Consider the following 20,161-nt stretch of genomic DNA (forward strand, 5'->3'; position numbering starts at 1 on the left):
CGCAACGTCCTAAAGACTAGTACATTTTATGTCCTGAGAACGTCCTTAAAATGTCCTGACATCATCCTCAGTGACATCCTGGCAACTTACAGGGAACTATACAAAGGTCCCACAAAGAACATTTCCTTGGGACCGTCACGCAATGTCCTAAGGAACAGTACATTTTATGTCCAGAGAAGGTCCTCAAAAGATCCTGACATAGTCCTCATTGATATCCTTGTAACTTACAGGGAACTAGACAAAGGTCCCCCAGAGAACGTTCCCTTCGGACTGTCACACAATGTTTTAAGGACTAGTACATTTGAAGTCCCGAGAAAGTCCTGAAAAGGTCCTGACATGGTCCTCAGTGACGTTCTGGTGACTTTCAGGGTACAAAATAAAGGTCCCCCACAGAACGTTCCCGTTGGACCATGCCGCAACATCCTAAAGACTGGTAAAATGAAAATCCCGAGGACATCCTAATAAGGTCCTGACATGGTCCTAAGTGATGTCTTGGGAACCTACAGTTAACGGGATTGCAGCCATAACAAGTTAACTTCTTATGGCTGCAGGGACAGTATTGAGTAGCTTGGATGAAAAGGTGCCCATTGTAAATGACCAGCTCCTCAGTCTCAGTTGCTAATATATGCATATTATTATTAGTATTGGATAGAAAACACTCAAGTTTCCAAAACTGTCAAAAATATTTTCTGTGAGTATAACAGAACTAACAGGAAGTGGCTTCTATTTGGAAAACTCCATGTTCCATGGCCTCCCTTTGCTGGATTTAAAGGGATATGAACCAGATTCCTTTTCCTATTGCGTCCTCAAGGTGTCAACAGTCTTCAGACATAGTTTCAGGCTTTTATTTTGAAAAATGAGCCAGAAGGATAACATTGCGTCAAGTGGTCAAAAGAGTTTTGCTCGCGCAACAGAATTTGGACAGCCATAGTTTTCCCCTCTCCTACTGTGAAAGACATTTGCGGTTGATATATTATCGATTATATATTTTAAAAACAACCTGAGGATTGATTATAAAAAACATTTGACATGTTTCTGTGGACATTATGGAAACTATTTGGAATTTGTCTGCGTTGTCGTGACCGCTCTTTCCTGTGGATTTCTGAACATAATGCGCCAAACAAACGGAGGTATTTTGGATATTAAATCATCTTTATGGAACAAAAGGAACATTTGTTGTGTAACTGGGAGTCTCGTGAGTGAAAATATCTGAAGATCATCAAAGGTAAACGATTAATTCGATTGCTTTTCTGAAATTCGTGACCAAGCTACTTAATGCTAAGTGTACATAATGTTTTGTTGTGCGATCGATAAACTTACACAAACGTTTGGATTGTTTTCACTGTAAAGCATAATCTCAAAATCTGACATGACAGGTGGATTAACAAAAGGTTAAACTGTGTTTTCCTATTTACATTTACCTTTAAGTCATTTAGCAGGCGCTCTTATCCAGAGCGACTTACCTATATATGAATATGAATATTTTTAGTAATATTCATTGAATGTAGCGCTCTGCTATTCAGCGGTTGTTGATGACAATTATCCCGTTAACTAGACAAAGGTCTCTCAGAGAACATTCCCTTGGGACCATCAGGCAACGTCCTAAGGACTTGTACAAGTTAAGTCCAGAGAACGTCCTCAAAAAGTTCCTGATATGGTTGTCAGTGACATCCTGTTGACTTACAGGGAAATAAATAAACATCCCCAAAGAACTTTCCCTTTGAATGATGGTCCCATGTCCTAAGGACTAGTAAAATAAAAGACCTGAGATTTTCCTCAATATGTCCTGACATGGTCCTCAGTGAAATCCTGGTAAGTTACTGGGAACTAGACATAGGTCTCTCAGAGAACGTTCCCTTGAGACTATCACGCGACATCCTAAAGACTAGTACATTTCATGTCCTGAGAACGTCCACAAAAGATCCTGAAATAGTCCCCTGTGTCGTCCTTGTAACTAACAGGGAACAAGACAAAGGTCCCCCAGAGTTCTGAAGTTCTGTAAAAGGGACGTCTTTGACTAGTGAGACTACTCTGTGAACATGTATGACTAGTGAGGTTAAGCCAAAAGCCTTTGGTGTGAATTGTTTCACAAGGGTTTATGACTAGTGATGCTGAAACTGATTAAAACTTTAGGGTGTAGGATATTATCAGTGATTAGATCAAATATAGGTAATGTACATTTATGAGTTACGGTATCCCAGGAACTAACCCTGAGATAAAAATGAGAAAATATTCCTGCTGGTTATATAAAAAAATACATTGTATAAAACAACAAATTGATTAGTGTGTTTTTGGAACAGTACTATTGTGAATGTGATATGTGAGAGAATTTGAATTATGGATAACAAGAGATTTACATTTGCATAATAAACTGATTGAAATTGGAATAATACATTTCTATATACAGTGAGGCAAAAAAGTATTTAGTCAGCCACCAATTGTGCAAGTTCTCCCACTTAAAAAGATGAGAGAGGCCTGTAATTTTAATCATAGGTACACTTCAACTATGACAGACAAAATGAGAAGAAAAAAATCCAGAAAATCACATTGTAGGATTTTTAATGAATTTATTTGCCAATTATGGTGGAAAATAAGTATTTGGTCACCTACAAACAAGCACGATTTCTGGCTCTCACAGACCTGTAACTTCTTTTTTAAGAGGCTCCTCTGTCCTCCACTCGATACCTGTATAAATGGCACCTGTTTGAAATTGTTATCAGTATAAAAGACACCTGTCCACAACCTCACAGTCACACTCCAAACTCCACTATGGCCAAGACCAAAGAGCTGTCAAAGGACACCAGAAACAAAATTGTAGACCTGCTCCAGGCTGGGAAGACTGAATCTGCAATAGGTAAGCAGCTTGGTTTTAAGAAATCAACTGTGGGAGCAATTATTAGGAAATGGAAGACATACAAGACCACTGATAATCTCCCTCGATCTGTGGCTCCACGCAAGATCTCACCCCGCGGGGTCAAAATGATCACAAGAACGGTGGGCAAAAATCCCAGAACCACACGGGGGTACCTAGTGAATGACCTGCAGAGAGCTGGGACCAAAGTAACAAAGCCTACCATCAGTAACACACTACGCCGCCAGGGACTCAAATCCTGCAGTGCCAGACGTGTCCCCCTGCTTAAGCCAGTACATGTCCAGGCCCGTCTGAAGTTTGCCAGAGAGCATTTGGATTATCCAGAAGAAGATTGGGAGAATGTCATAAGGTCAGATGAAACCAAAATATAACTTTTTGGTAAAAACTCAACTCGTCGTGTTTGGAGGACAAAGAATGCTGAGTAGCATCCAAAGAAAACCATACCTACTGTGAAGCATGGGGGTGGAAACATGTTTTTTTGGCTGTTTTTCTGCAAAGGGACCAGGACGACTGATCCGTGTAAAGAAAATAATGAATGGGGCCATGTATCGTGAGATTTTGAGTGAAAACCTCCTTCCATCAGCAAGGGCATTGAAGATTAAACGTGGCTGGGTCTTTCAGCATGACAATGATCCCAAACACACCGCCCGGGCAACGAAGGAGCGGCTTCGTAAGAAGCATTTCAAGGTCCTGGAATGGCCTAGCCAGTCTCCAGATCTCAACCCCATAGAAAATCTTTGGAGGGAGTTGAAAGTCCGTGTTACCCAGCAACAGCCCCAAAACATCACTGCTCTAGAGGAGATCTGCATGGAGGAATGGGCCAAAATACCAGCAACAGTGTGTGAAAACCTTGTGAAGACTTACAGAAAAAGTTTGACCGCTGTTATTGCCAACAAAGGGTATATAACAAAGTATTGAGAAACTTTTGTTATTGACCAAATACTTATTTTCCACCATAATTTGCAAATAAATTCATAAAAAATCCTACAATGTGATTTTCTGGATTTTTTTCTAATTTTGTCTGTCATAGTTGAATTGTACCTATGATGAAAATTACAGGCCTCTCTCATCTTTTTAAGTGGGAGAACTTACACAATTGGTGGCTGACTAAATACTTTTTTGCCCCACTGTATGATGGTTATCTTGGGGTTTCCATCCATCACTGCCCATTTTAGTAATATCACAAGGTACGTGGTGCATTATTCCGATGACCTGCCGGGCAACGTCCGGGACACCAAAGTCTTTGGGTGGAGAGTCATTGGAATGCACATGGAGTGGTGTTGACGTAAGTAGCTAAGATTATAACGTTATATATGGATTCTGTGTAGGCATGAAGAAAAAAATGAAATTGTATGTGTGTATAATCGTTTACTGGAGATATTAAGTAATAATAACAATAATAATAATAATAATATGCAAACATGCACATACCCCTAACCTATACAACTTTAAATGCTTATGGTATTTCCTCTGTCCTGATAACACATTTTGAAAAAACATATGCCCTGTTAAATGGAATCATTGAAATGTTGAACATGTGTCTGATTTCATGTCTACACCATCTCAGGCACCAGCCTTATTATGGACAAAGACCGCCATCTACAGGGGACTGATGGACAGTGCAAAGCCAGTTATAGTGAAAGTTATAATCAGAAAGAAACCTAGTCTCGAGAGCTACCTTAGAAAGTAAGCTCCCTCCAAAGTTTATATTTTCCCTTCTGAAATTGGCAAATGTATTTTATAAATTTGGCGCATTACATGTTCATCTTAAAATAATAGACATACATTTTTAAAGGGGGAGGACAGTGGCCTCCCTGTTAACAGAAGTGTCATGTTTTGTTTTGTCTATCGTTTAAAACTTTTTGTTCACCTGGTTAAGTAACCTTCGACGGAGAGATTGTAGATGGAAACAAGTATTTGAGTGGAAGAGAAATGTACTGGGTGATGGTGATTGAGAGGGCTTCTGAGTTGAAGTAAACAGATACGTAGACTTGTGAAAGTAACAAAGAAATTGGGAAAGAAAGGAAACGGGAAGTTAGTTGGAAAGTAAGAATTACAATGTTGAATTGTTTAGACTTATTAAGATTTGACAAAATGTTTATTTTCTCTTTAGGATAGGATGTGGTGTCCAAATCTCTCTCTTTGAAAAGTTTCCGGAGGCTGTTGCCTTGGGAGAGCAGTTAGTGAAATTCTGCAGTTCTATTAGGCATAACGGTACGCACATCTGGTCATAAAGGGAGCTCCCAATTGAGTAAGGCCTGGCTATTTGTTTTGTCCTATGTTTTACCGCACATACACCAGCACACACACACACACACACAACCCACCTTTTACGAAAGTTTTTTTAGTAGTGTTAATACTATGTTTGATTTATTGTATGGGGTATTTTCATTTGGTTTAGGTGGGTTTTTCACAGGTTAGAGAGGGTGTACCTTAACTTCTTATGGTATAGGGGACGGTTGCGTCCCACTTGGGAAAATGCAGCACAGCAAATTTTTAAAAATGATATAAAAATCAAACTTTCATTAAATCACACATGTAAGTTACTCAATTAAAGCTACACTCTATGTGAATCCAGCCAACATTACATATTTTTTAAAGGCTTTTCGGTGAAGGCATAAGAAGCTATTATCTGATGATAACAGAATAGTAAACAAAGAGGGTAGCATATTTCAACCCTGCAGGAGCTACACAAAGCATCAATGCCTTCCTCTTGCAGGAACTGCTGACACACTCCCTCCACATGAGGTCTAGCATTGTCTTGCATTAGGAGGAACCCAGGGCCAACCGCACCAGCATATGGTCTCACAAGGGGTCTGAGGATCTCATCTCCGTACCTAATGGCAGTCAGGCTACCTCTGGCGAGCACATGGAGGGCTGTGCGGCCCCCCCAAAGAAATGCCACCCCACACCATGACTGACCCACCGCAAAAAAAGGTCATGCTGGAGGATGTTGCAGACAGCCAAACGTTCTCCACGGCGTCTCCAGACTCTGTCACGTCTGTCACATGTGCTCAGTGTGAACCTGCTTTCATCTGTGAAGGGCACAAGGCGCCAGTGGCGAATTTGCCAATCTTGGTGTTCTCTGGCAAATGAAAAACGTCCTGCACAGTGTTGGGCTGTAAGCACAACCCCCACCTGTGGACGTCGGGCCCTCATACCACCCTCATGGAGTCTGTTTCTGACCGTTTGAGCAGACACATGCACACTTGGGGCCTGCTGGAGGTCATTTTGCAAGACTCTGGCAGTGCTCCTCCTGCTACTCCTTGTACAACTGCGGAGGTAGCGGTCCTGCTGCTGGCTTGTTGCCCTCCTACGGCCTCCTCCACGTCTCCTGATGTACTGGCCTGTCTCCTGGTAGCGCCTCCATGCTCTGGACACTAACACTGACAGACACGGCAAACCTTCTTGCCACAGCTCGCATTGATGTGCCATCTTGGATGAGCTGCACTACCTGAGCCACTTGTGTGGGTTGTAGACTCCGTCTCATGCTACCACTAGAGTGAAAGCACCACCAGCATTAAAAAGGGACTAAAACATCAGCCAGGAAGCAAAGGAACTGAGAAGTGGTCTGTGGTCCCCACCTGCAGAACCAGTCCTTTATTGGGGGTGTCTTGCTAATTGCCTATAATTTCCACCTGTTGCACAACAGCATGTGAAATGTATTGTCAATAAGTGTTGCTTCCTTAGTGGACAGTTTGATTTCACAGAAGTGTGATTGACTTGGAGTTACATTGTGTTGTTTAAGTGTTCCCTTTATTTTTTAGAGCAGTGTATATGTTAAATATAGCTCTCTCTCTCTCTCTCTTGCTTCTCCTTCATTTGTGAAGAAATTAGAAATTAGAATTTGTTCAAATCGGTTCAACTACTCATCCCATTTTATGCACTGCAGTGCTAGCTAGCTGTAGCTTATGCTTTCTGTACTAGATTCATTCTCTGATCCTTTGATTTGGTGGACAACATGTTAGTTAATGCTGCCAGAGCTCTGACAGGTTGGAGGACATCCTACGGAAATTACGGTGTAAGTCTTTGGAAGGGGGTGAGAACCAGAAGCCTCCTAGGTTTTGCATTGAAGTCAATGTGCCCAGTGGAGGACAGAAACTAGCTGTCCCCCGGCTACACCCCGGTGCTACACTACAGAGTGCTGTTGACCCTACTTTAGACCTTCATTGCAAAACTGTGTTTTAATACATTTTTTGGTGACGTGAATATATTTAGTATAGTTTTAACTAAAAACTATAACTTTTTCAGTGTTTCACTATTTTAATTTTATTGAAATTCACTGAAGATGGTCCTCCCATTCCTCCTCTGAGGAGCCTCCACTGCTTAGGGCCATCACACAACATCCTAAGGACTAGTAAATTAAAAGTCCCGAGAACGTCCTCCAAAGGTCCTGACATGGTCCTCAGTGATGTCCTGGTAACCCAGAGGAAACTGACCAGCTCTGTTGAAAACATCTCTGCTTATGACAGGTAATGCATGTTGTTTTCTGCAGTTTCTGATTACAAACCGTTCCAATAACCGATAAATATAATTAAGGACACAGTAAACAAATGACTGTAATACAATTTCTTTTTTTTAAACATTTAGCCACTCAACTAACCCAGTGGTTCCCAAACTTTTTATAGCCCCGTACCCCTTCAAACGTTCAACCTCCAGCTGCGTACCCCCTCTAGCACCAGGGCCAGCACACTCTCAAATGTTGTTTTTTGCCATCATTGTAAACCTGTCACACACACACACTATAATGATACATTTACTTAAACATAAGAATGATTGTGAGTTTGTCACAACCCGGCTTGTGGGAAGTGACAAAGAGCTCTTACAGGACCAAGGCACAGATAATAATAATCAATCATTTTGCTCTTTATTTAACCATCTTACAAATAAAACCTTATTTGTTCATCGAAAATAGTAAATAACTCACCACAGGTTAATGAGAAGGGTGTGCTTGAAAGGATGTACAGTACATAACTCTGCAATGTTGGGTTGCATTGGAGAGAGTCTCAGTCTTAAAAAGTTTTCCACACACAGTCTGTGCCTGTATTTAGTTTTCATGCTAGTGAGGGCCAAGAATCCACTCTCGCATGGATACGTGGTTGCAAAGGGCATTAGTGTCTTAACAATGCGATTTTCCAAGGCAGGATACTCTGAGCGCAGCCCAATCCAGAAATCTGGCAATGGCTTCTGATTAAATTCAATTTTCACAGAACCACTTTTTGAAATTTCGATGAGGCTCTGTTGTTCAAATATTGGTAAGTGGACTGGAGGCAGGGCCTGAAAGGGATAACGAATCCAGTTTTTTGTGTCATCCGTTTTGGGAAAGTACCTGCGTAATTGAGCACCCAACTCACACAGGTGCTTCGCTATATCACATTTGACATTATCCATAATCTTCAGTTCATTTGCACACAGAAATCTTACAATGATGGAAAGACCTGTGTGTTGTCCTTGTTAATGCAGACAGAGAAGAGCTCCAACTTCTTAATCATAGCCTCAATTTTGTCCCGCATATTGAATATAGTTGCTGAGAGTCTCTATAATCCTAGATTCAAATAATCCAGGTGAGGAAAAACATCACCCAGATAGGCCAGTCCTGTGAGAAAGTAGTCATCATGCAAGCGGTCAGACAAGTGAAAATTATGGTCAGAAAAGAAAACTTTAAGCTCTTCTCTCAATTAAAAAACAAACATATCAAGAGGCACAGTATTGACAACCAGTGCACTTCTGTATGTTGTAAAAGCATTACATGGTCGCTGCCCATATCATTGTATAGTGCAGAAAATACATGAGAGTTCAGTGGCCTTTCTTTAATAAAGTTAACCATTTTCACTATCGTGTCCAAAACGTATACCAAGCTGGCAGCAAGAGCCACTCGGTGGATGTTGCAGTGTACCCAAGTGGCGTCAGGAACAAATGCTTGCACGTGCATTACCACTCCACTGTCTCACTGCCATGGCTTTTGCGCCATCAGTACAGAAACTAACAAGAGCAGCAGCACCATTTGGCTACATGCAGACCATAGTGGAATTCCGGTGAGAGAGTAACGGTTAATGTGATTGGATGTTCATTATTTGACTAGGCTACCTGTATTTGTGTCAGGGTTTTCCTGTGGTGACGTAGAGGAGGACCAAAACGCAGCGTGGTTATATTGACTCATGTTTAATCAAAAACGGATAAACATGAACACTACAAAACAATGAACGTGGAAAACCACAAACAGCCCTATCTGGTGCAAAACACAGAGACAGGAACAATCACCCACAAAACCCAACACAAAACAGGCTACCTAAATATGGTTCCCAATCAGAGACAATGACTAACACCTGCCTCTGATTGAGAACCATATCAGGCCAAACATAGAAATAGACAAACCAGACACACAACATAGAATGCCCACCCAGCTCACGTCCAGACCAACACTAAAACCAGGAAAACACATACGAACGATGGACAGAACGTGACAATTTGACATTGTGTTGTTATTTCGCTGAACACTAGATAGTTTTATTTTATTTTTGGCAGTGAAATGAGGCTCCTCAGATGAGAAAAAAACTCCACCAAATGTATAGCCCGGTTTGAAAATATAAATGGACTGTTTAAAAATGTGAATCACTTGTCTGAAGTCAGTACAGCCGATCTGCCAACTTCTGTCTGTAGCATCTAAACAGTTTGGACTATACACTAATATCACCCCTCTGTCGAAATGTGAGGCTCTCACGAACATGTACATGTCTCTTTATTTTGCTGTAGGATGCCCACAGGCCTCCCAAGACTCATCTGAAGGTCCCCAGGTAGATTGTGAAAATATGAATGGAAGTATATATGGAGTAGAGGTCGACCGAGTATGATTTTTCAACGCCGATACCGATTATTGGAAGACAGAAAACCGCTGATACCGATTAATCGGTCGATTTTTAAAATATATACATATATATATATATACACATATAGATATACACACATATATACACACGTATATATATATATATATATATATATATATATATATACACATACACATTTTTGTAATAATGCAACAATACTGAATGAACACTTTTATTTTAACATAATATAATACATATTATGGGCTTTTGGATGGGTGTTCTTAAGGTGATTCCACAGGTTGGTGGTATTTTTTTATTTAGCCGTTGCTGACCCCATGCTTATATCTTTATCACAAACAAGACACCTTGCTTTCCCTGGTGCCAATTCCATGTAATAGTCCCACACTGGTGCTCTGCTTTTCACTGCCATCTGTAAAACACACACACAGCTCTGAAGTGACAATGATACTGGAGACAGGAGACAAATACTGTTTGAATAAAAATATAGTTTAAGTTGCCTGTGATGAATGTTGAAAACAAAAACTGTAATTTCTATATGCAGGAAATCCTATTTTAATAATGGACAAGAATTGACTACCAAAGTGCGAGTCATAATTCCCATGACACCTTCTAGCAAAACCTGAAAAGCGGTTCCTTCATTCATTTATTCCATAGGATATTTTTAGATTCACTTAAAATAAGGTCTGTGTTTTGTGTAGGCTTACACCACCGTGCCAATTTTATAACTGTGTAGATATCCATAGGACAAGGTAACTCTGATCAAGATTGGCTAAATAGAAGCGAAGATATAAAAAAAATGTGTAGAGTAGATTTATGAAAATATTTTGACAAACGTTACCTTATCCTAGTGAGATTTACACAGGTATCAAAACGCTGAGGCGGTTTAAGCCTGCATGAAACAGACCTTATTTGAAGTAGATCAAGACATTCTCTATGGAGGACATGAACGGTAAAATAACGAAGGAACCCCTTTCAAGTTCAGCCGCAAGTTATTACAGGAATTATAACGCGTCGACTATTTCTCTCTAAACCATATACCTTTGACTATTACGAGCCTGCTGCTGTCTACCACCCCTCAGTCAGACTGCTCTATCAAATATCAAATCATAGACTTAACTATAATAAACACACCGATATACGAGCCTTTCTGGTCAAAGCCGGAAACTATCACCTCGAAAACAAAACATTTATTCCGTTCCGTATTTTATCTAACGGGTGGCATCCATGAGTCTAAATATTCCTGTTACATTGCACAACCTTCAATGTTATGTCATAATTACGTAAAATTCTGGCAAATTAGTTCGCAAAGAGCCAGGCGGACAAATTGTTGCATATACCCTGACTCTGCGTGCAATGAACGCAAGAGAAGTGACACAATTTCACCTGGTTAATATTGCCTGCTAACCTGGATTTCTTTTAGCTAAATATGCAGGTTTAAAAATACATACTTTTGTATTGATTTTAAGAAGGCATTTGATGTTTATGGTTAAGTACACATTGGAGCAACGACAGTCGTTGATTGATTGTTTTTTATAAGATAAGTTTAATGCTAGTTTGCAACTTACCTTGGCTTACTGCATTCACGTAACAGGCAGGCTCCTCGTGAGGCTGGTGGTTAGAGCGTTGGACTAGTTAACTCTACGCTTGCAAGATTGGATCCCCCAAGCTGACAAGGTAAAAATCTGTCGTTCTGCCTCGTTCCTAGGCCATCATTGAAAATAAGAATGTGTTCTTAACTGACTTACCTATTTAAATAAAGATTAAATAAAGGTGTTCAAAATATATATATAAAAAATATAAAAAATAATAATAATATATATATTTTTTAAATCTTCAAAATCGGCGCCCAAAAATACAGATTTCTGATTGTTATGATTAATCGGTCAACCTCTAATATGGAGACTGTTTAGTGCCAAAACGAAATGGTTAATTACATAAACTATATAACAAATGCTCCCTGATCTTTCATATATCTTATTCAATGCATTTGTATGGGCTAATAGCAATAAGGTTAAATATGTTTTTCATAGACAGGGACATCTTAACGCTACAGCATACATTGACATTCTAGACGATTCTGTGCTTCCAACTTTGTGTTTGGAGAAGGCCCTTTCCTGTTTCAGCATGACAATGCCCACGTGCACAAAGTAAGGTCAATACAGAAATGGTTTGTCGAGATCTGTGAACTTGAGATTGGTCAAAAACTTGACTGGCTTGCAGAGAGCCCTGACCTTAACTTAAATCGAACACCTTTGGGATGAATTGTAACTCAGACTGCGAGCCAGGCCTAATCGCCCAACATCAGTGCCCAACCTCACTAATGCTGTTATGGCTGAATGGAAGCTGCAGCAATGTTCCAACATCTAGTGGAAAGCCTTCCCAGAAGAGTGGAGGCTGTTATAGCAGCAAAGAGGGGAACCAACTCCATACTAATGCCCATGATTTTGGAATGAGATGTTCAATGAGCAGGTGTCCACATACTTTTAGTCATGTAGTGTACAGTATGTGTGTTGTATTGATGATTCTGGTCAACCCCTTACTTTGATCACCTGTTTCTAAAGCATGACAAGTAATCAGTCAAACCTTAGTTTGTTACTTAAGCTAATCTAATACAATCAGAGTGTCCCATCAAGTCCAGTGCTGACTGTCAAGTCTTGGGATTGTTTGAATATAGATACTTTTGGCCTGCCACAAGGACTGTCTGAACTTTGGAACCAGGGTGCTATTCTGGCAGTACAGGATCTCTGAAAGAGAGATGTGAGAACTATAAAAGAACATCCCTGGTCATCCCTACTATCTCTGATCTGGAGGACACACTAAACACAAATGCTTCATTTGTAAATGATGTCTGCATGTTTTATTGTGCCCCTGGCTATCCGTAGAAAATAAAACTGTGCCGTCTGATTTGCTTATTATTATTATTTTTTTGAATTGTACCCCTTTTTTCTCCCCAATTGTTGTAGTAGCTACTATCTTGTCTCATCTACAACTCCCATGCGTCCTCCGATACACAACCCAACCAGCCGTACTGCTTCTTAACACAGCGCGCATCCAACCCGGAAGCCAGCCACACCAATGTGTCGGAGGGTACACCGTGCACCTGGCAACCTTGCCGCCACAGGAGTCGCTGGTGCGCGATGAGAAAAGGACATCCCTACCGACCAAGCCCTCCCTAACCCGGACGACGCTAGGCCAGTTGTGCGTTGCCCCACGGACCTCCCGGTCGTGGCCGGTTTACGACAGAGCCTGGACACTGATGGCACAGCTGGCGCTGCAGTACAGCGCCCTTAACCACTGCCATTTTGCATTTTCTTTTGATACTTAAGTATATTTAAAACCAAATACTTTTAGACTTTTACTCAATAAGTATTTTTCTGGGTGATTTGAACTTTTGTGAGTCACTTTGCATCAAGGCATCTTTACTTTTACTGAAGTATGACAATTGCGTACTTTTTCCACCAATGGACTTAGAAAACTTATGATGAGATCACCGTTCAGTATCAGGTCTACTTGCCAGTTTCCTTACTCAACAGTCACACTTGTTCAATCTGTACTTATTGCTCCCCTCTTGTTAATACATTTAATTGTAATGTTACTAATTAATACCCCATTATTTTTAGTGGCAAAGAGGTTCAAGAACTTCAGGAGATTTGTGTACGAGTATGAAGTCGAGACCCTTAATGGTGTAAATGGAGCTACCAGCCTCAAGAATGGCCCAAAAGTCACCTGCAAAGTACGTGACAGACAGCTGAGCCCAGAGCCCTTAATCAACTCTTCAGTGCTTTCACTCAACTTCCCTTATAGAATGGAACATTAAATTGACAGTCCTCTGACCATCCCTTTTCTCCTTCTTCTCACAGGTCGAAATCGATGTGCTCCAAACATGCAGTTTTATCCTGCGCACCACAGAGACAGGGATTTACAGACCTTTTCAATTTCTTTATAACTATCACGTTTGAAGGTAAGACCCAGGTGAAGTGACAAAAGTTTATTAATTCGAACATGGGCAGGCAAAGGTACGGGACGGCAGGCAGGCTCAGGGTCAGGTCAGGCAGAGGTCGGTAATCCAGAGTAGTGGGCAATGGTACAGGACGACAGGCAGGCTCAGGGTCAGGGCAGGCAGAAAGGAAAAAAACAGGAAAACTCTGATAGGTTTGTGGAACAAAACTAACTGGTAACAGACAAACAGAGAACACAGGTGTAAATACACAGGGGAAAATGGGGAAGATGGGCAACACCTGGAGGGGGGTGGAGGCAATCACAAAGACAGGTGAAACAGGTCAGGGCATGACAATAACCCTTCATGGCAGAATAAAAGTCGACAAAATAAGTAGTTACCTAGATGATCTCCATTTCCTGAACAGGAACTCCCTGAAGATCATGGTTGAGGGACAGAGGTGTGAAACTCTTCCCTGAGTAGGATGAGACCACCACCATCTTGAACATCAAAAGAGGAATTGTCTATGCCTTAATCGTGCATGCTTTGGAGGAGGAGAAGAACAAGGACATGGTAAGAGCTGACAACAGTAATTTCCTCACCTGCCAATTATTCAGTAACCTAACATAACAGTCATAAGGTCCATCCATATAGGTCTGGTCATCAAGGCAATTGGATTTTGTGTGTGATATATCAGGGTGATAAATACCAAACAACAAGTTGTTAGAATGACACCACCATATATAAAGCTGCAGGTCAAAGTCCTTAATAGCCTTGTCTCAAGACAGAGCACAGGAGGAGCCATTCTATCTATTATATGGAGTTGACCATTCTGGATCTATATACTATTTATAGCCTTTTTAGTAACAGTTGTGAAAAGGAAACACAGATACCAAAGCATATTGTCTAAACCTAATAATCTATACTTCCTCTCCTGAAATGGATGTATGACCTCGCTAAAGTCCTGTAGCTCACTTCATCACTTCACCTTCTTGTTTACAAAGCTCTGTTCCACAAGCTTCCAACATACCTCACTTCCCTTTTGAAATCTAAAAATATGAGATGCCAACCCCCACAGTGTTTGTTAACTCTTGAGGTCCCACAACATTTACATTTTACATTTAAGTCATTTAGCAGACGCTCTTATCCAGAGCGACTTACAAATTGGTGCATTCACCTTATAATATCCAGTGGAACAGTCACTTTACAATAGTGCATCTAAATCTTAAAAAGGGGGGGGTGAGAAGGATTACTTATCCTATCCTAGGTATTCCTTAAAGAGGTGGGGTTTCAGGTGTCTCCGGAAGGTGGTGATTGACTCCGCTGTCCTGGCGTCGTGAGGGAGTTTGTTCCACCATTGGGGGGCCAGAGCAGCGAACAGTTTTGACTGGGCTGAGCGGGAACTGTACTTCCTCAGTGGTAGGGAGGCGAGCAGGCCAGAGGTGGATGAACGCAGTGCCCTTGTTTGGGTGTAGGGCCTGATCAGAGCCTGGAGGTACTGAGGTGCCGTTCCACTCACAGCTCCGTAGGCAAGCACCATGGTCTTGTAGCGGATGCGAGCTTCAACTGGAAGCCAGTGGAGAGAGCGGAGGAGCGGGGTGACGTGGGAGAACTTGGGAAGGTTGAACACCAGACGGGCTGCGGCGTTCTGGAGGAGTTGTAGGGGTTTAATGGCACAGGCAGGAAGCCCAGCCAACAGCGAGTTGCAGTAATCCAGACGGGAGATGACAAGTGCCTGGATTAGGACCTGCGCCGCTTCCTGTGTGAGGCAGGGTCTTACTCTGCGGATGTTGTAGAGCATGAACCTACAGGAACGGGCCACCGCCATGATGTTAGTTGAGAACGACAGGGTGTTGTCCAGGATCACGCCAAGGTTCTTAGCGCTCTGGGAGGAGGACACAATGGAGTTGTCAACCGTGATGGCGAGATCATGGAACGGGCAGTCCTTCCCGGGAGGAAGAGCAGCTCAGTCTTGCCGAGGTTCAGCTTGAGGTGGTGATCCGTCATCCACACTGATATGTCTGCCAGACATGCAGAGATGCGATTCGCCACCTGGTCATCAGAAGGGGGAAAGGAGAAGATTAATTGTGTGTCATCTGCATAGCAATGATAGGAGAGACCATGTGAGGTTATGACAGAGCCAAGTGACTTGGTGTATAGCGAGAATAGGAGAGGGCCTAGAACAGAGCCCTGGGGGACACCAGTGGTGAGAGCGCGTGGTGAGGAGACAGATTCTCGCCACGCCACCTGGTAGGAGCGACCTGTCAGGTAGGACGCAATCCAAGCGTGGGCCGCGCCGGAGATGCCCAACTCGGAGAGGGTGGAGAGGAGGATCTGATGGTTCACAGTATCGAAGGCAGCCGATAGGTCTAGAAGGATGAGAGCAGAGGAGAGAGAGTTTTAGCGGTGCGGAGCGCCTCCGTGATACAGAGAAGAGCAGTCTCAGTTGAATGACTAGTCTTGAAACCTGACTGATTTGGATCAAGAAGGTCATTCTGAGAGAGATAGCGAGAGAGCTGGCCAAGGACGGCACGTTCAAGAGTTTTGGAGAGAAAAGAAAGAAGGGATACTGGTCTGTAGTTGTTGACATCGGAGGGATCGAGTGTAGGTTTTTTCAGAAGGGGTGCAACTCTCGCTCTCTTGAAGACGGAAGAGACGTAGCCAGCGGTCAGGGATGAGTTGATGAGCGAGGTGAGGTAAGGGAGAAGGTCTCCGGAAATGGTCTGGAGAAGAGAGGAGGGGATAGGGTCAAGCGGGCAGGTTGTTGGGCGGCCGGCCGTCACAAGACACGAGATTTCATCTGGAGAGAGAGGGGAGAAAGAGGTCAGAGCACAGGGTAGGGCAGTGTGAGCAGAACCAGCGGTGTCGTTTGACTTAGCAAACGAGGATCGGATGTCGTCGACCTTCTTTTCAAAATGGTTGACAAAGTCATCTGCAGAGAGGGAGGAGGGGGGGGAGGGGAGGGGGATTCAGGAGGGAGGAGAAGGTGGCAAAGAGCTTGAGGTCAAGGGTGAGGTCAAAAGAGGAGAGGAGTGGAAAGAAGGAGGCAGAGAGGAATGAGTCAAAGGTAGACGTAGGGAAGTTAAAGTCGCCCAGAACTGTGAGAGGTGAGCCGTCCTCAGGAAAGGAGCTTATCAAGGCATCAAGCTCATTGATGAACTCTCAGAGGGAACCTGGAGGGCGATAAATGATAAGGATGTTAAGCTTGAAAGGGCTGGTAACTGTGACAGCATGGAATTCAAAGGAGGCGATAGACAGATGGGTAAGGGGAGAAAGAGAGAATGACCAACATTTGGTAAACATTTGGTAAATCCGCCTTTATCTTTAATGCATTACAGTTATGGAATACCTTACAAAACAAATGACACCTGGATTCCCTAGTGCCGATGGGCCCATTTAAAACTGCTAAAGGAGTTCACTGAAGTGTGCAGTTGTTTCAATTGATTATTCCAACTTGATGTAATTACCTGATGTAATGTATTTATAGCTTTCTTGTAGTTTTTTATATATATTTTGTTGTTGCTGTATTGATGTAATTTGTGTCCTCAGGGCACTATTGTAAATGAGATAGTGGTCTCAATTGGGTTCCCCTGAATAAATAAAAGTTGTTAAAATAAATAATAATATTTGACTCTTACAAAAACTTTCACAACTTTCCGGCCACCCTTCGTGGAGTGTGACACCGACGTCGCCGTTAACTCCAGGGAAGACATAGCCACTGACGTCACCGTCACCAGACACCTGTCCAAATGCGACAGCTTCATTGCCCAGAAGGATCACAGCAGCCCCTGGATATCATCTCTGGCATGGTATGAGGAGGGAAAAAAAACAAATTTGATGGCGATCCTTTACAAAAAAAACATTTGGTAATTATTTGATTAAGCATTACATTTGAATATAATATAATAGTTGTATTAATTTACACCATAAACCCATCATGATTGTTGTTCCTGACAAAGTGTTTGATTCTGGTTCCCCATCAACAGCAATACCCACTGTCCAAGCTGATCAGCAGCACCCAGACTTGCAACTACAAGTTTGACAGTCAGAAGAAGCACTGCTGGATCCTGCACTGAGAAGCACATATTCCTGCCTTTCTCCCACCAGTAAGTCCAGACAATAAAAAAATCTGTTTTTCCAGTGAATAGCATACTGAATCTGCAATAATGCTAGCCAACATATGATCCTGGCCAGTTTGTCATTCATTAAATGTTCTTCCATCCTCTTTCCCAAATGACTGAGTATGGAGTGTCAACACTGGTGAAACAGACTGACTCTCCTAGAGACTAGCAAGAACAACGAAAGAGCCTTCAACCACAGTGAGAATTTCCTCTCATAGTTCCTTTTACTGTTCAACCTTAAAAACTTGACAACTCAGCTTTTACCAAAATTATGAAAAGTATGTGTACTGTACCAGGCGACTATTACAACATTTCTTCTATTTTACTCTCTGAAGATGAAGCCAACCTCAAGGGTCTGCCCATGGAGGCTGCTGAGGACAAAGCTGTCGTCCAAACCGCAAATGCTGCTCTTGCCACCATGAGGGAACAGAACACCCATACCAGACCAACCAGGGCCACCAGCGTGCCAGCACCTTCCAGAGACTCGTGGCCAAACTTAGTGGACTGAAGGGTGACACTATGAGCCCCGCCGTCACCGAGATGGTGTCCGTGTCACGAGTGCAGCAGCGCCATGCTCCAGCACCTTAGGACCTTTGGGACTGAATCTATTGAGGTTGACACTGCCGTCTATGCCCTTGGACTCCTGCCCCACCCCTCCCACCTCCTGGTCAAAGACATGCTCAGCATGGCTCAGTACAAACAGAGCAAGCCCATCATGTTTTCTCCAGGAAAAGTTGTCAGAAAGAAAGTCCAAAATGTATACTGTACTTGGTTAATGATGGTGACAGACAATGACTTATGGTTTCAGTTTAGTTGACTAAACATTGTGGTCCAAATGTTCATTGCCACCCTCTTGTTTTGTGTTACTAGGCTCTACCAGGCTGAGGGCAAAGTCACCCCAGAGATCACAGCTGTGTCTGAGTTCCTCGCCTCCCTTCTGGCTTCTGAATGCACTGGAGAGAAGTATCTGACATTCCTGACCCTGAGGGTATGCTGTTGCTCAACCAATCAGCTTCTTCCCACCTAATCACATGGCATGGAAAGTTCGACATCATTGCTTGTTTATCTGAATCTCTCTTTATGTAATGGCGCCCAGGCTGTTGGAAACGTTGGAGGCCATGGAGGCTGCCGACGCCACCATGAAGACCACCCTGCTGAAGTGCATGAGACAGTCCGCCACAACCCTGCAGGTGCAGCTCACCTCCATCCAGGCCTTCAGACGCCTGTCTGTGACCGATGAGGTAAACTATATGCAAAAATATCAATAAAATGGGCCTGTATTCAAAAAGTGTCTCTGAGAAAAGTGATGATCTGGGATCACATACCCCCTTATCCATATGCTATTCATTATGATCTAAAAGGGCAAACTGATCCTATATCAACACTCCTACTGTGAAACTCTTTGTGAATAAGGGTTCTCCGCTGATATACTGTAGCACACATTCTTCTTTCTCGAATGCATTAACTTATTGGCTGCCATTTTGTTTTCATTTCCAGGTTTGCTCTAACCTCCATTGAGTGAGCTCACATGCTAAGGGTGCCGTGCAGAAGAGACTGGCAGCCTACCTGATTCTGATGAGGACACCTGAGGCAAGTGACCTGGAGCTGGTGAATAAAATACTGAAGGCATCGATGCAGGAGCAGAAACCAGAGGTCCAGGAGCAGAATGCGCAGGTCAAGGCCTTTGTGACCTCTCACATCTACAACATCATCCACTCCAATGACCCTGAGACCTTGAAGTATGTATAAACATCTTCTGAAAGAAAAGAAGAAAAGAAAAGAAAAAACAATTCCGGACAAGGACATCAACATGTGGTGAACAGAAAGTTAAATACACAACATGTAATGAGGGAGTTGAAATCAGGTGTGTGGGAAGAGAAGACAAAACAAATGGAAAATGAAAAGTGGATCGAGGATGGTTAGAAGACCGGTGATGCCGCTGAACGCGGTCGGCATCAGAGAGGAACCTGACATCGATGTACCCATTCCATGGCACATGTTTTATGAATTGATATGCAAAACAATGCCGGATTCAAAACTTTGAATTTTTCAATGTAAATTACTTTACAAAATTCTTGCAACCAATAGAATGTTATATATGGGGAATAAAATCTTCCCAGCTCTGCAGATTTTGCTGTGAGCAGGCAGAGTCATTAGATCATTTATTTTGGTATTGTCCATATGTAGCTCGTTTTTGGTCAGAGGTCCAGGAATGGCTGAAGAATTGCAACATTTGCCTAGAACTAACGCTGCAGATAGCAATACTGGGTGATTTAAAAGCCATGGTCAATCAAGCAATAGTATAATAATTATTTTAGCAAAAATGTTTATTTTTTCAATTTACAATCTGTAGAAGCTATGAGAATAGAAAGGTTCAGTACTT

The 20,161-nt window shown here is 42.4% G+C and overlaps 1 pseudogene; it reads left to right on the plus strand.

Annotated features, from left to right (window-relative positions):
* Positions 1 to 336: 336 nt before the first annotated feature.
* Positions 337 to 18,805, plus strand: LOC127931580 (apolipoprotein B-100-like; annotated as a pseudogene).
* The last annotated feature ends 1,356 nt before the right edge of the window (positions 18,806 to 20,161 follow it).

This window comes from Oncorhynchus keta, chromosome 8, assembly GCF_023373465.1.
Source record: "Oncorhynchus keta strain PuntledgeMale-10-30-2019 chromosome 8, Oket_V2, whole genome shotgun sequence".
In the NCBI taxonomy this organism is placed as follows: Eukaryota; Metazoa; Chordata; class Actinopteri; order Salmoniformes; family Salmonidae; genus Oncorhynchus; species Oncorhynchus keta.